Source organism: Bicyclus anynana, chromosome 7 (genome assembly GCF_947172395.1).
Source record: "Bicyclus anynana chromosome 7, ilBicAnyn1.1, whole genome shotgun sequence".
Classification (NCBI taxonomy): Eukaryota; Metazoa; Arthropoda; class Insecta; order Lepidoptera; family Nymphalidae; genus Bicyclus; species Bicyclus anynana.
This window is the reverse complement of record NC_069089.1, coordinates 6,661,044-6,676,817: the sequence shown is the minus strand read 5'-3', so window position 1 is coordinate 6,676,817 and position 15,774 is coordinate 6,661,044. Positions and strand designations below refer to the sequence as shown.

At 34.0% G+C, this 15,774-nt stretch overlaps 1 long non-coding RNA gene across 2 annotated transcripts; it reads left to right on the top strand.

The window, feature by feature from the left end:
• The first annotated feature begins 2,201 nt into the window (after positions 1–2,201).
• LOC128198289 (uncharacterized) lies at positions 2,202–13,859 on the top strand. Of its 2 annotated transcripts, XR_008250996.1 has the most exons (4): positions 2,202–2,216; positions 5,979–6,151; positions 6,663–8,644; positions 13,713–13,859. It is a non-coding gene; the product is annotated as an uncharacterized LOC128198289 (long non-coding RNA). The 2 variants fall into 2 exon arrangements; XR_008250995.1 differs by lacking the exon at positions 2,202–2,216 and having other exon boundaries at positions 5,788–6,151.
• Positions 13,860–15,774: the final 1,915 nt, after the last annotated feature.

Here is a 15,774-nt window from a genome sequence, read left to right as displayed (position 1 = left end):
TAAATGTCAATATTTTATTTTCTTCAACCTTACTATAGTCAATTGATATAAAGCTATTCTAAATTACCTAGATTTATGTTATCAATCAAATCCTTATCAACATTACTTAACATTATTATGCCGATAACGTAGATAAATTGTTTCAATATTATCTCTTAATCAATGGTCGGAATAAATGGTATTGATGAGTATGTGTTAATTAACGAATTAACATATTAAAAGGGCACTTCCATATCTTTGTCAAGAGAAATCACAAACGAAAAACAACAACAATAGGGATGATAACAGTTTTTTTTTTAATTTTTTAAAAATTAAGAGTATGCTAATAGTAAAGCAATTTTGTAAAAGTAACAGGGTATCTGCGATCATTACTTTCGGAGCTATTTGCGGCACTGCCACGGATCCCTGAAAAACGCCCCATACAAAATGGCACGAACTAATGACGTCGTAGATACATAACTAATGATCGTTAGATTTGTATGGGCGTTCAAACAAAATTACTTTTATTTTTGTTATTTGTGCGTTTATGTTTACAGCTCATATATTAAAAAATGTCACATTTAATGTAAGGAGCTAAAAGTGTATGAGCTTTCATCTAATTACGGTAAAATATTTTTAAAAGATTTTGAAATTTTATAATCTTATTTATTTTGCAAATATCCAGACAATCGTTGCTTTTTGTGTATAAATTAGTTAACATAACTCGAATGTGTCATAAAAATCAATATATTCAAACCTAGTCATCATCCCCATTGCAGATAGACAGAATAGGTATCTGAAGGTAAATTAATATCTATTAACCTGAGTGTGTTGTGTAAAGGTTATGAAATAAATATATAATATACTTCCAAGATCTCTATCACATAATCAGTACGTGGTGATAACAAAATGATAAGCATAATAACACATCTCGTATTCACGTTTGTGATTTGTATTTGTCTGGACGTGCCGTATCGATAATTCCTATAGTTAGATTGCACATGAGACACCATCAATACACAAAATACAGAACAACTAACTCTTGAGCAAATTTGTTTTTTTAGAGTTCCGTACGTCAAAAGGAAAAAAAAGCAATTTTAAGATTACTTTGTTGTCCTTTTTTGTCCTTGTTGTAATAAATTGTTTTGTGACTGACAGACATACTGTCACAAAACAATTTATTTCGGGTATGCATGGAGGTATCAAGTTGAAATTTAAACCTACCTACTGACGTCTATGGTCCCATGAAATTGTGAAAAAATCAAATTTCTAAGTTTACGTAAAAAAAAGATACGGTCGTTCATTTAGTAAAAAAACGCATATTTTGATATTTCGACACTCTCAAAGGAATCAAAACTCATAGGGTACTTCCTGTTGACCTAAAACTATGAAAGGCAAGTACCTAACATCGTTAAAGACCACAAGCACAAAAAAAATCAATTATTTCATTAAATCTTCCCTCGGTGGGGGAAATACCAAACAATTTGTCAGGGAAGGGTATGGGTTATTTAATAGCATAGTCAACACACCGAATGATAAGTGCGGCGTCGGCTTACAAGTGAAATCTATCGTTCAATTGGTAATTTTGATTTCGTGGAACCAAGTAAGGAAAAAAAACCCACAGCCTTTTCGGTTCCTACACAACACCGTACCGGAATGCTAAATAACTTGGGAGTACGTCTTTGTCGGTAGGGTGGTTCGGCCGAAGCCACCCACCAGCCAGACAGAACAAATGACATCCGGTGCTTTCTGGTGGTTATGCTACAGTAGGTAGATGACATTTCTCAGTAAGTTTGATGTTTATTTTAATAGGTTGATAATGAAGACCAAAAGCAAACTTAAAACAGTAACGGAACTAATAACAGGGCACTGTTCACTAAATAAACACCTTTAGGTTCTAGGTATAACCGACAGTCCAGAAGAAAAAGAAACCCTAATACACGCTGCTAGATGCATGCTTATAGATGCAGAGGTATCTGAACAACGCGCAGCATACATTGGATGCCCAGCAACACTCCATGAGGCGTTCGGCGAGCTGGGCGGCCTGATAAGCTTCTGGAACGAGCTCAGTTGGCTGGAGTGACTCCAACGGGGACCAGCACCAAATGGACCTACGTACAACGGCCAACCCATAGTGGCCGAGTGTGGAAAAGGCCCAGGAAAGACGAAGAAGAATGAAGACCAAAATAGTCAATAGGCCAGCTGGCCTTGTAGGCTGTAATGGGCAATTAAAATAGGTTGATAATGATTTTATAATACTTATCATATATCTACACATACCTACACATTTAAATATATTTTATGCATCCTACAAGTTAAAAAACAAGAGTCTTTTTCCACGCCACGATCTACGCCGTTATTTTTTATCGAGCAAAGAGCAATCAACTGTTCAATTATATAAAACCACAAAAATAAATTCTACTGTGAATAAGGTTTTTCACATTAATTACATCAACTGACAAAAACATGTCTAATACAACAACTGATATAATCCCCTTGATATGCATTTTTTATTCATAATCAAAAACTCTTTTATGATGTTTTTAAAATGAACTCTGATCAAAGTTCACTCCAACAAAAAGTATACAGCACGTGCGTATTAATTTGACTTCTGACATAGAACACATATTGCTTCTAGCTTGAATGTTTATACTGTGTTTGTATGGCTGTGTTTGGTAGCCAGGTGCCAAGTTAATGCGCACGGGCTATACACATAAAGTTAAGCTTAAGCTTGGTTAATTATTAGCAAATCCATACCATTTTCAATGGCGTGCATAAGATTTTTAACTAAGGTATGCACTATAAGTAAAAATTGGAAAATTCCTTGTCTATGTATTCTGTGGTCTATCATAGGTGTGTATTGAGGCAGTGCTTTTTTGAAGTGCACGCTACTGCCATTTTCGTATAATATTTAAAAGTTCTTCGTTTTTGATTTGTAATACCCAGCATCCGATATCGATAACAACGTGGGTATCTTAAAGTTTTAAGTGAATAGGTGAACCTTTTATGCAAACACGATCATGCAACATCTTACGAGTATAACATATTGTGTGTCATATAGTTTATTATAACACACAATATGTTATAATAAACTATATGCTCATATATCAAGGAGATATTCTCTAATTAAATAACACTAGATAAGGATGAGCAATAATTACATAATTATTATGTAATATTTACTGAACAAAATAAAATACCTACTTAAAGCAGCTTACTCGCTAAGATATTAATAGTATCATAATGTTTCTTTTTGAAAATACGAAAATCAATAGTTTTATTAAAACACAAAAAGTACAATTAAACGATTAAATAGGCAGACATAGGATAAAGTAAACTAACTGAATCTATAAAATTAAAATAAATTTAAAGTAGGTTATACTTAAAAATACTTATCAATAATTGCTTCCTTGGTAGGGTGTCCATCACGCAGGCAGCATTCACGCGTTGCATTGTGATTTCATTTCATTGCGCGAGAAATCAGCCTGTTGCCTCTCTGAGGCGTTTGCTAATCTCCTTGTTAAGAGTCTGAGCGCCTTCCTGCCGCACGGACCTAGTATCTCGACGCCAAATTGAATAAATCCTTATTGGGCGCCGAGATCACTGTGTTTCAGTGCCTTTTGACGCTCCCGCGTGTCTGCCGCCGCCCAGGCACGTCCGCTATAGTTTGGCAACTTCGTACGTAATACTCCCGATGGTCCGCGCGGGCCGGGGGGCGTTTAGCGATGAATGAAAATCTCACAGCTGCTACACCTCACTTCCCCGCGCACACACGCGCAGACCGCAGTCTTTCCCCTCGTCACCCGCATATCATGGGAGTGTCATCAACGAACTTGGCAGACTATAGCGGACTGCATGTAAGAACCACACCAGTACACCCATTCTTCAGAGGATAATAACACCCAGTCGGGGCGCCTGTCATCGTTGCGCACGATCTGAGGCTCCAGAACGGTAGGAACGTTAGCACTTACGAGCCTCTGGTTAGAACATTTAAGTGCGGAGTGGCTGGACAAACAGCCGGCGTCAGTATTGGGTGAGGGACTGAGGGATATGGAGCTCAGACCAATTATTGTATAGGACCTGCCTCGCTAGACGTTACTTTTCTGTCAAAGTATATGATCAACAATCTAATGCGATTATAAAAAATGTCTCTATAGTATCGATGTTAAATAGTTGTAATCGTGTTCGTCGGTTAAAGAGCTCCGTAAAAATACCTTTTTGTGTACTTGAATTGTGTAAAAAAAACTATCAAAAACTTCTAGTTTAATATAAGATATATACCAAATCTAAGCTCGTTTTCTTCAGAAAATGACAAACAATTTTGTTCGTGACTATGAGTACGATACAGGTCCTTCTATAATTGGTCTGAGGCATAGAGCCAATTGCCTGACTCAGTTCTAGAGGATGAGATGCCAGGAAATATCCAGGAAATCCAGAAACGATGCCAGGAAAGGTATATGGATTTTATTTACAATCAAGTTATACCTACCACAGAATACGTAAATATTTACACAATGCCTACCCAAAATGCTATAGCAATTTATTACTTATTTGACATTGCGATTTTAACCCCTTTGCTTTAAAACTAGTTCAAGTTCATGATAAAAATAATATTGTGTGTGCTACTTACAATCTAATCAACAAGCACTTAAACATAATTATTTGTCTGTTTGTCTTTCTACTGAGATGAACTGTTCTTCTAACTACTAAAACTAGGTAGGTACTTGGTATGAACTAGGTAGCAACTACGAGTGCTCTTAGCAATACACACACAGAATACTTTCAAATATGCTGTTTTATTTATTAATATTGTTCACCGTCCGATAAGCCCACATTCATGTGAGCTTATTGGTTCGTCAGTGGCTGACTTTAATAGAGAGATAAAAAGCTTCTTAACATTTTTATTCGTCAATTATTATATTTACTTTATTTTTCAGGAATATTTGAAATTTCTTGGTAGGTAATAACTATTATCTATACCTACTAATATTATAAAGCTGAAGGATTTGTTTGTTTGTTTGTTTGATTTAACACGCTAATCTCAGGTAAAACTGGTCCGATTTGAAAAATTGTTTCAGTGTTATATTTAGCAAGCCCATTTATCAAGGAAAGCTATATTGTATTTCCAAAAAAATTAGGGATCCTTCATAAAACTAAAATAATGTAACCCAAGGTGTACAAAAATTACCTAAAATATTGTTTACATCGCGTGCACTGCAAAAACTATTGATGTTAGAATAACATAATGTACTACAACTTTGTAGAACATATTATTTTCTACAAAAAATGTTGAACAGCATATGCCTAACTATTATAGTCATGACACAATAAGTGTTCTTTTATTTTTAAAAAATAGCCGAAATATTCAATGAAATGGAAATATTCAATGCGGACATTCAATTTAAAAGATATCAAAAGTTTAAAAATGTGTATGTATTATAAAAAGTGGTGTAGTCGCCGCTCAAGTCAAGAACGCGGTTGTAGGGTCATTGTGGCTACAGTGGGTCATGTGGGAACACTTGGTCAGCAATATATTGGTGAAAAAGAGACGGTCTATAGTTGCGTCTCTTTTACATTATATTCGCGCTCCAACATGACTCACGCCAAGCCAGGGTTCCCAACTTAGGGGTTTTCCCCCCAGATTTAGGGGGCAAATAAGTGAAATGGGATTTTTTTAGGGGTCTGAAATTTTTAGGGGTATTTTTAGGGATTTTTTGACTCTTTAATATTTTTAAATTGATGATAATTTTAATATTTCTTTCTTGGCCTAGCGACTTATAACGACGTATAATACGTTATTCTACAACCACTCTGAGGCAATTGGAGGCAATTTTCATCGAATAAAAAAAATTGGTAAATTTGTTCATTGTCAACATGTATGATTTCAAAAAATCTGAATCTTCAGATAAAGACGTAGTATTTTGTCTGTATTAAATATAGACTTTTGAAACATACGACAGCATATTATTTCTAAATTATTATGAATTTATATTTTTTAGGGGGACAACTCAATAATTAAGGCGATTTTAGGGGTTTTTGACATCAACTTTAGGGATAAATATTTTGGAGAGTTGGTAACACTGCGCCAAGCTTGCCAGTGGATCGCTAGGAAGCGTTTTAAACGGTACAGGAATTAGTTTGTGTTTTGTGACTGCAAAAGTAGAAAAAATACGTAAGTTTAAATTTTTATTTCTTCCATAGTTATAAATGTTAGAAGTTAGTTAAAGTTTTTATGTTTTAAGTACTTATTAAGGTCTCATTTGATAGTAAATTGAGCTAGCTTTCTCAGTGAAGTATTCTGTTATTGCGTCGTTAAATTAAAATGGCGTGGGTGGTACACAGTGAGTCGTTTCCAAAGTGGGCACAGTGAGTCGACCCACTGTGGACCTATTGATATAATCTATATTCTATACTAATATTTTAAAGTGGAAAGATTTGTATTTTCGTAGGTAACAAATAAACTCACAAACTACTAGACCGATTTGAAAAATTCTTTCAATAGAAAGCTACATTATCAGGGAGTCAAATAGGCTTTATATTATCACCTTTTTCCTACGGGAATTAGAACTGCGAGGTTCTTCTATTTCTATATAATATTGGGATCGATGGCTTAACGTGCTCTCCAAGGCAAAGGACGTAACACCACCAACTTTACATCTACATATTGTAATTTTATTTTACAGAATGCCAAAGAAACGCCCGTTAAGTAGGAAAATAGGTAATCATACCGAAGAAGATATGAAAAAAGCTCTTCAAGATGTCAAATCAGGGAAAAAATACTTGCTGTTGCTAGAGAACAGAAAATTCCATTTTCGACCTTACAACATTATGCAGCCAAAATTAAAGCATCACAAGTCCACAACCACAAGTCCTGAAAATGTGAGACTTGTACCAAAGTTAACAGAGTTTTCACGGATGAGCAAGAACAAGCATTAAAGGAGTATTTTGATTTATTATCAAAATTGCGCTCTTATGTTCTCAAATCGATATCCGTTAGTTGGTATTTGGAAAGGTTTTTATTTAATTTTATGTTTTGCTGATAATAATGTTATTACAAAAATCTCAATCGTGATTTATAGGTTAAGTAAAAAACGAAAGTGCTTTTAAATTGTTAAGTGGCTAAAGTAAAAAGTCTAGAAGCTAAGAATCATTTGTTTTGTTTAAAATTTATAATGTGGTTTTATGTTGGTTATATTTCAATGAATGAATATTATTATTATATTTGTTTATAAAGAAGAAGAACTTCATTTACTTTGACATTTTACATATGAAGACTTTTGGTTGACTAGTTAAGAATACTACATTTAAAAAAATCTGTTTGTCATAATATTAAAGGATTAATAATATGTTAAACAAAGTCTAAATACAGTTTTTATACATAGATAAAAAATATTACCTTTTATTTTAGGTTAAACACCCAACTGACCCACTGTGACCTGAAAACTGACTCACTGTATACACTATATAGGACACAGTGGATCAAAAGCCATTTTTAAAAGAAATATATATTTTTCAAAAAATATTAAGTATAATACATATATTTGTATACCGAAACGCAGCTAATTAGTCTACCTTTCTTCCACTAAAGTTTGACATCGATAGCTTTTATGGTTTTTGAGATATATGACTCGGAAAAAAGGGTGACTCACTGTTCCCACAATCACCCTACTGATAATATGGCTGAAAATTTGTGGAGAGATAATTAGGTTAGGGGTAGGGTAAATGTAGGGTAGGGTAGGTAGGGTTTGAGTTGGGGTAGGGTAAGGGTAGGGTAGTGGTAGAGTACGGGTTGGAGAGGGACAGGTGTAGAGTAGGTAGTAGTACGAAATAAAAAACGAAAGTTCTATAATGTGTGTCCACTCTCCTCAGCGGCATGTCAGGGCCAAGGGGGCAGGATCACCCTAGGAAATAATCTTAACTAAGCCCTAATTATGTTTATAATTTATATGTATTATTATTTATATAGAGGCCAATACTCTGTAACCGCACTGTACTTGTTGCTACTTGCTATCGTTGCTATCTTTACGCTTAGAGACATCTCTGGACGAATAGCCAAACTAAAATTTCAAATTAATTGTTTGTTAAAGTATCCGATAGATAGCGCTAACATCAAAATAAGAGGTATTTTTTACTTACTTTTAATAAATTCCTATAAAAAATACATTTCATTTATTAAGTTGTTAAAACAATATTTATTTTTTATTAACATTATTAAATTCGTAAACACCTTTGTTTAGCTTTTTACAACAGCGACTGGCAACTCTAAGAAATTAGAATTTTAAAATTCAGGGAAGTTGGGACTTTGGGAGTTTGCCGTGGTTGCCAGTTGCCAGGTTGCCACTTGCCGAGTTCTGGACTTTGGGAACGGGAAGTGAAAACTGTGTTAGTGTAACAAAAATGAATCTTCAGTGGTAAAAAAAAATGTTTTAACAAAATGTTTGTTGGTGTATAATAATGTTATTGATTATTCAGTCGTTAGTAAGGATAATTAAATATCTAAGCACATAGTTGACAGCTATTTTTATAACCTAAATTAGTCATCAATAAAATAGTACTAAATGAATAGGTGACGAACGTCTGGAATTGTAACAAATTAAATGTTATAGTAAAAATGTTACAACGCTGTGATGAACAACGTTAGTGATATTATCAACAATTCTATTTGGTAAGTGAATCATGAAGCCGCTTAAATTTAAGGAATTCGTTGACGCCCACTATTCAGTGTGTCATAAATTAAAACTAGTTCACTTTACGTTTCTGGATTCTTTCATTACAATGTAATGTTATCTTAATACACAACACATTGTATTTGTTTAATAACTAATTATTAATATGTGGAACACTAAACTTTCACTCTTACATAAATCAACCTCTTTAGCTTTATCATAATTACCAGTATTTTTGTTCACATAAATCATACACAGCATTTATTGAATAATAAGGCCAAAATTTTCATAAATAAATCATAAAAGAAGTATTTCTATAATTGATAAACCCTCCATACAATATAAACATTTGGTAAGTAATATAGCTTCACTTCTTTTTTTTTATAATTAAAGTTTGAAATATTTCATGGCTGTAGTAGTAAGTAAAGACCACTATCCAAAAGAAAGGCAACTTAATAATGCTTGATACTCTTACTGCAAGTAAAACAGAGAGTTTTCAGTGGCTTTTACCCAAGTTACTCTACTACCTAAAAGGATCATAAGTACTGTATATTCCCATATTCAACCCAGATCTATTTACTTGTGCCAAATATTTACTTGTGCCAACACTAATTTGGCCTAGGACTTTACCAGGACATCTGGTAACTTTAAAATGTTTGTAAACTTTAATATGTTGGTGCCGGGTCTATTGTGTGGCAGAGAGAACTCCGAGCAATACCCTGGGTGTCAAGGGTGTAGGAGAAAGGGAAACTTAGTTGACTGTCATGGAGTTCCTTAGCCCTACATATGTTGGTTTGTGACCAACGTTTAAGTTAAGTCTCCCTTACTCTACTGTACCCTATCAGCAAAGCTAGCTGCTAGTTAGTTCCTACCTCTAACTGATTTAATTATTTTGGTACATTATCATGATGAAATCATCAGAGGTAAGAGTAGAATGAACTTGTGCCTCTTCCAAGTAAGCCTGGTTTGATTTTAGACTGCATCAGATGTGATCACAGTCAAGGTCTAACTTGTCAAAGAATAAAATAACTTTCTGCAATGGAGCCAAACTACTTTCTTTATATTATTCCAGCAGACTATAATTTGGCTCTTATACTTCTAGACATTTTTGGGACTTTTGCCTAGTGTTCCAGGCATCCAGAAATCTTAGGCAAGAATCTTTCTAATGATTGGGCCTAGAAAACTTATTATTTTGTTGCAGTTTTATTAGTTTTTGTATTATGTACTGAAAATTAATTCATTAATTAAAATAATAATTAAGTACTCATAAACTACGGTGATAAATATTAAGAGCCTTACTTAAATCAATATTCATCTACAGGGCTGTGGTTTTTATTCTATATTTCAAGGTTTATTTTCTTAGAATCTACAACTCCTAACAAACTCAGGCATGTAGGGATTTAAACTATTATATCAGTTTCTTGTTAATAAAAAATGATTTCTATGTCTCAAATTGCTTGTTTTGTGTGACAGAAAGCTTAACCACCAAATTGTAAACAGCTATATACTTTTTACAGTTCATATAGTCAAATATACAATGCAATTAAATAAGTACCGTAGAGTTTCGCTAATGCAGCATTTCATCGTGAAATTATTATAGTATATTAGAATGGGCATCCATAGCTGCTCTAGTAGGATCTTCCCAAGTTTGGCTAGGCAGGGAGAACAACACGAGCAAAGGCAGGAACTGTTAGTTAACTGTCAATGATAACCCTACACTCATACATATCAGTCATTCAGTCCAGGGCTCTGCTCGGAGTGTTTCTCTCTGCCACACTACCACACACAATGTACTGGCACCCACTGGCAGAGCAAGTTAAGCAATTGGTCCCAGTCATTAACTTGAACATCTGTTAGAGATCACATCAAACATTATCACCCAATGCAGTTAACCCACATTAACGAATTTGACGGCCTCTGTAGTGCAGTGGAGTGCTCTGTGGATTTACAAGAAAACCTCAATTGGTCCAGCCGGATCGAACCCAGGACCTCCGTGTTGTTAATCCACCGCGCATACCACTGCGCCACAGAGGTCGCCACTTTCAGACTTCCTTGTATATACTCTCATTCCTTATTTTATTTATTCTTGTCACACCACACATCCATCTCAACATACATATTTGTTCACATGCAATTAATTTATTATCTGTTTTACTGCCCAACCTTTTCAACGTTCTGATCAGCACGACAGGTCTTGCAACCGTTTTGTATATTTTACTCTTAAGTCTAAGAGGCCTGACATTCAGAATGGAATTGATAAAAGCCTGGACTAACCAAGAGAGTTGGGACACTGCTAATCACCCCCTAAAAATGAAAATTACCTACTGCATTAGTTGTGCTATGTGTTAATTTATAATATATGTTACAGTGCATTAATCTGTCCATAGTACTTAAATAAACACATTATACTTGGTTGAATTACTTGTAATTTCTGAGAACAGTTATCCTCATTCACATAGCAATTATTGTCATCTGACCTTGTGAGCCATTAAATATGGCCCAGTAAGACAATGTGCTTTGAACCATCTTGGTGGTAATAACAATTTTAATTTATTTTTTTATAATATAAATTATTATTAAACAATTAATTTTTTTATTGTGAACTTGTGATGAGTTAAGTCTGAGGTGTAGTACTTAAAAGTAAGTACCCAGTTCATAAAACATAAATGTCTTAAATGCATTTTGGCAGTGGGTTTGATTCCCATTACTGGAATATATTTGTGTGATGATCATGGATGTTTTCTGGTGTCTGGGTGTATATATAAATTATAAAAGTACATATTTATTTAAATATATATGATAAAATTCGCTATTTAAGTACCCATGACAAAGCTATGTGCTTACTTTGGGGTTAAATAGTGATGTGTGTATTGTGTAAGTCTTAAGTATATTTATTAATTAATTTATTATTTATTTATTTGTAAATATCTTGCCTTGGATAGCATGTTATATTAGAGTTACAAAACCAAACAGTATCTTGTTATAAGCTTTACTTTTGTGCTGCTTCAAGAAAAATAATGCCCTATCTCACTCCTCATAAATTTCTAATTAACACAAAAATGTTTTTTCAATCAGACTGGTAGGTCTGTAGTTCCAGAGATTGCTCGTAAAAACATATATACAGACAAACACACAAATACTACTGTATTATTATATTATTAATATATTGACATCAGTTATGAAAAATAGACACTTCTATATAAACGCTTTGATTCTATCAAATAAACTGTTTTCAAGTGTATTTTATTAATAAGTCTAGTCTGATTACCTATATACAATCACAAGGTATAAAAAACATTAAAAAAGACCTGGTATTTTTACCTATTTATAAAGTTTTTAAATATGTAATTTGTAACTGTATGATTAACTGTTTATCATTGACTAATTAATTTGTATTGATGACAATTTAATTGATTGTTTATATATCAACAGTATTAGCTTACAAAATACATGATTCATGATGAATGAAGTCATTAATTATAAATAACTGTAAATACTTAGTTTAACTGTATATTGCTGACCTTTTAAAACTGGTATGTCCTGCAAACTAACCAACAGTTATGTAGCCATTATATTTTTTTTTCCTCAGCCTTGTTTTCTGATTAATTTGAGCAATTATAAAACCATAATAACATTGATTTTTTTTTGTTACTGTTAAGTAATACAGTCATCTATTGTTATCCTATTCATAAAATAATGCTACAGTTTTGTTTGATTTTATCAGCTTAAATCTACATATATAATATATTATATACTAACGGAGTTTCCGCGGTGACACGCGGTAGTTGCTGTGAAAATTTGGGGACCAAATAGTTAAAAAACCAAAAAATCTTTCCTCTTTATAATATTAGATAACATTGACAAATTTTCATTTTTTGGGATCAAATCAACATATTTTTAGGAAATTAATAGTTTTTTCAACAGACAATTTTACCTCTATTTTTATACTAATATTATAAAGGGTTATTATAAAGTCTATGGTATTATTGTAGGGGGACCTCTAGATCTCCTGAACCGATTTTGAAAATTATTTTACCACTAGAAATATTTGTGAGTGTCACGCTATATCGTATCCCCGCAGTAGCGCACTTCATAGATGCAATAATGAGGGTAGAAAACGCATGCCATTTCATAATTTTTTTATTTTAAATTATGAATTGTTGTTTTATAAAATATTATTCAAAATATATTAACTTTATTTAATTGTTTTAAGCTTATTAATCAAAATTATTTTTATTAATTTTAGAACAAGTTAATTATAATTAGGTGGGAAATGACTAGTGATTTATACCCTCATTTTTAATTTGTTTGTTGGTAAACAGTACTCCTCCGTATGGCTTTAGTATAGATCGAGGAAGGAATATTTTGTACTATTTGTACATATAGTGCATACCATAGTTAATATCCTTGTGCACGCCACTGTATCCCCGTATTCTCATGGGAATGGGAACTACGCAGGTGAAACCGCGGTGCGTCGGCTAGTTGCGTATATTCGGCTTTTCTATGAACTCCGTTGTGACAACCCTACAATGTAATTGTAAATGCACAATAATTAATGAAGCGTTCTGTCTCTACTTTCTTAAGCATACACGTTAAGTAATTACTTATCTCGAACTTTCTTTGTGTATTCAGTAAATAACAATATAATTAAGAATAAATTTATTATCTTGATTGTACTGGTTTACCCACGTAGATCCCATTTCTGTGGACGATATTCCTACAGATATGGGATCTACGTAGGTAAAACCTTGGGGATTATAATACCCATAATTGGGTACCCATAGTTGGGTATTTGGCAAAGATATTTAAATCTCTTTGCCAAATACCTTTTATCCAGATAATTTAGTTTGAGCAATAACATCCATCCATCGTTATAGTATGTGACAAGCCGAGCCCCGCAGATTCAACCGCGTAATTTCCGTTCCCGTGGGAATATTGGCATAAAATATAACCTGTGTTACTCGCTGATATTATAGATTTCCATAAGTGATTTTTTTTTTTAAAGTTGAAAAATATTCATTTACTTACTTAAGAATAATTAATTAAATGAATGTAATTTTGTTACAGATATCAACTTGTTCCAAGTAGAACTGTCGCTGCTGTGATACCAAATCAATTGGTAAGTGTCTTTTTGTATGTACCTACTTATACATATACCCATGTATCTTACCCGACTTGTACTTTCATACAAAAATAGTATACGAAAATCGCTATAAAAAATGGAGAGTGAAAAAAACTATACCTTACAACATATTATCATATAGCAAATATACAAAACATCATCAAAATCGGTCGAGCCGATGTGGAAGAGTGCGACCCCTCACTCTCACTTAGTCAATATGTAACCACGTCTCTAAAATCCATTGTAGAGCTGGGAATTCCTAAACAAACAATTGCTATAATGGTAGTTAGAGATAATGATCCAACATTGAAGTACTTAAATGATCATTTGAGGTCTAGAATTGCTTTGCTGTCAATCGAGTCTGACCACAACGTCTATACTAACAATGGTATAGATGTTTTAGCTATCTACGAGTAGGTACATAGATCGTAAACAGAAATGTAACAATAGCATTTGATTATACGTTCAGATGACGAAAATGATGTAAGATTTCATTACTGTTGAAACCGTTGAAACTATGTTTGCGCTGTTTGTAACCGGACCAATTTAAATTTTTACCCGATATCTAGAAATTATAAATGCTGTACATATCTGATTGATATTACATTGTAGATAAAATGATAATACGTATTACAATAGGATAATGGTTAAGATTAGGCAGCACTTGCATTTGAATTTTTTAATGACTAATTTTCCTGAAAGACATGTAAATGACTCATGTACAAACATAATTGATGATTTATCATTATTCACGAATATTACGGGAGGTTTATCTATACTTCATATAAAACAGGGATATACTGAACCTATTTTGGAAATTCTTTTACCAGTATAAAGCTACGTTGTTTGTGAGTGTCATAGGCTATATTTTGTTCCCGTATTCCCACTAGAACGGGAACTACGCGGGTGAAACCGCGGGGCGTCCGCTAGTTCTGTATAATAATTACTGGAACGGCATTGTGTCTTTACACTCGTGTTTTTCATTATACGAAATGGATTCAACTGTGTATTTTTTACTGATTGCTACTTTTGTATTCCGAATGAAGTAGTTTTTACTGATGGCTCGCGTTTCAAGTGAAATGGTGTATTATCACGATGTTTTTTTAGTAGTAGTATAGAGCTTTTTATGTCATATCTCGTTCGACGAAGAACAATAGTACTAATAGGCTAATAGCTACTTCCCCGTTAGCGCCATGTTTGCCTCTGTCGAAAAGTGTTGTTTCATGTCTGATGAGTATCGTTGCTGATAAAATACAAGCAAATAAAATTTAACACCTGTTACATCAGCCTCATATTTGTTAAAATACGCCAGTCACACACGATCCAGTTTAACGTCAAGTCTGCAGCGCGCTTGAAATATACAGCACAGACGTAAAGCACGCCTGCTCCGAGTCGTTTGTGAATTCACAATATTTTGTGTGAACAAGTTTTGAAGCGGCATTTTTTTTTTATTTTTTTATTCTTTACAAGTTAGCCCTTGACTACAATCTCACCTGATGGTAAGTGATGATGCAGTCTAAGATGGAAGCGGGCTAACTTGTTAGGAGGAGGATGAAAATCCACACCCCTTTCGGTTTCTACACGGCATCGTACCGGAACGCTAAATCGCTTGGCGGTACGTCTTTGCCAGTAGGGTGGTAACTAGCCACGGCCAAAGCCTCCCACCAGCCAGACCTGGACAAATTAAGAAAATCTCAATCTGCCCAGCCGGGGATCGAACCCAGGACCTCCGTCTTGTAAATCCACCGCGCATACCACTGCGCCACGGAGGCCGTCAAATTCCGGTTATATTGCGTCTTTCCTGTGTGTTTCATGCCTTGTAGAAGTGGGCAGTGAAAAGTATTGAAACCATATTTTAATACTTTTGTTCACTGCCCTCACTCTAAGCGTCATGCAGATTTGACGGCAAACTTGATCGTGAGTGGCTGGCGTTGGTATATTCGTACTTTGAGCAATTTTTCACGGCTGTCAGTGAAAGGGTTAAGTGTAGCACCAAGATATTCCATG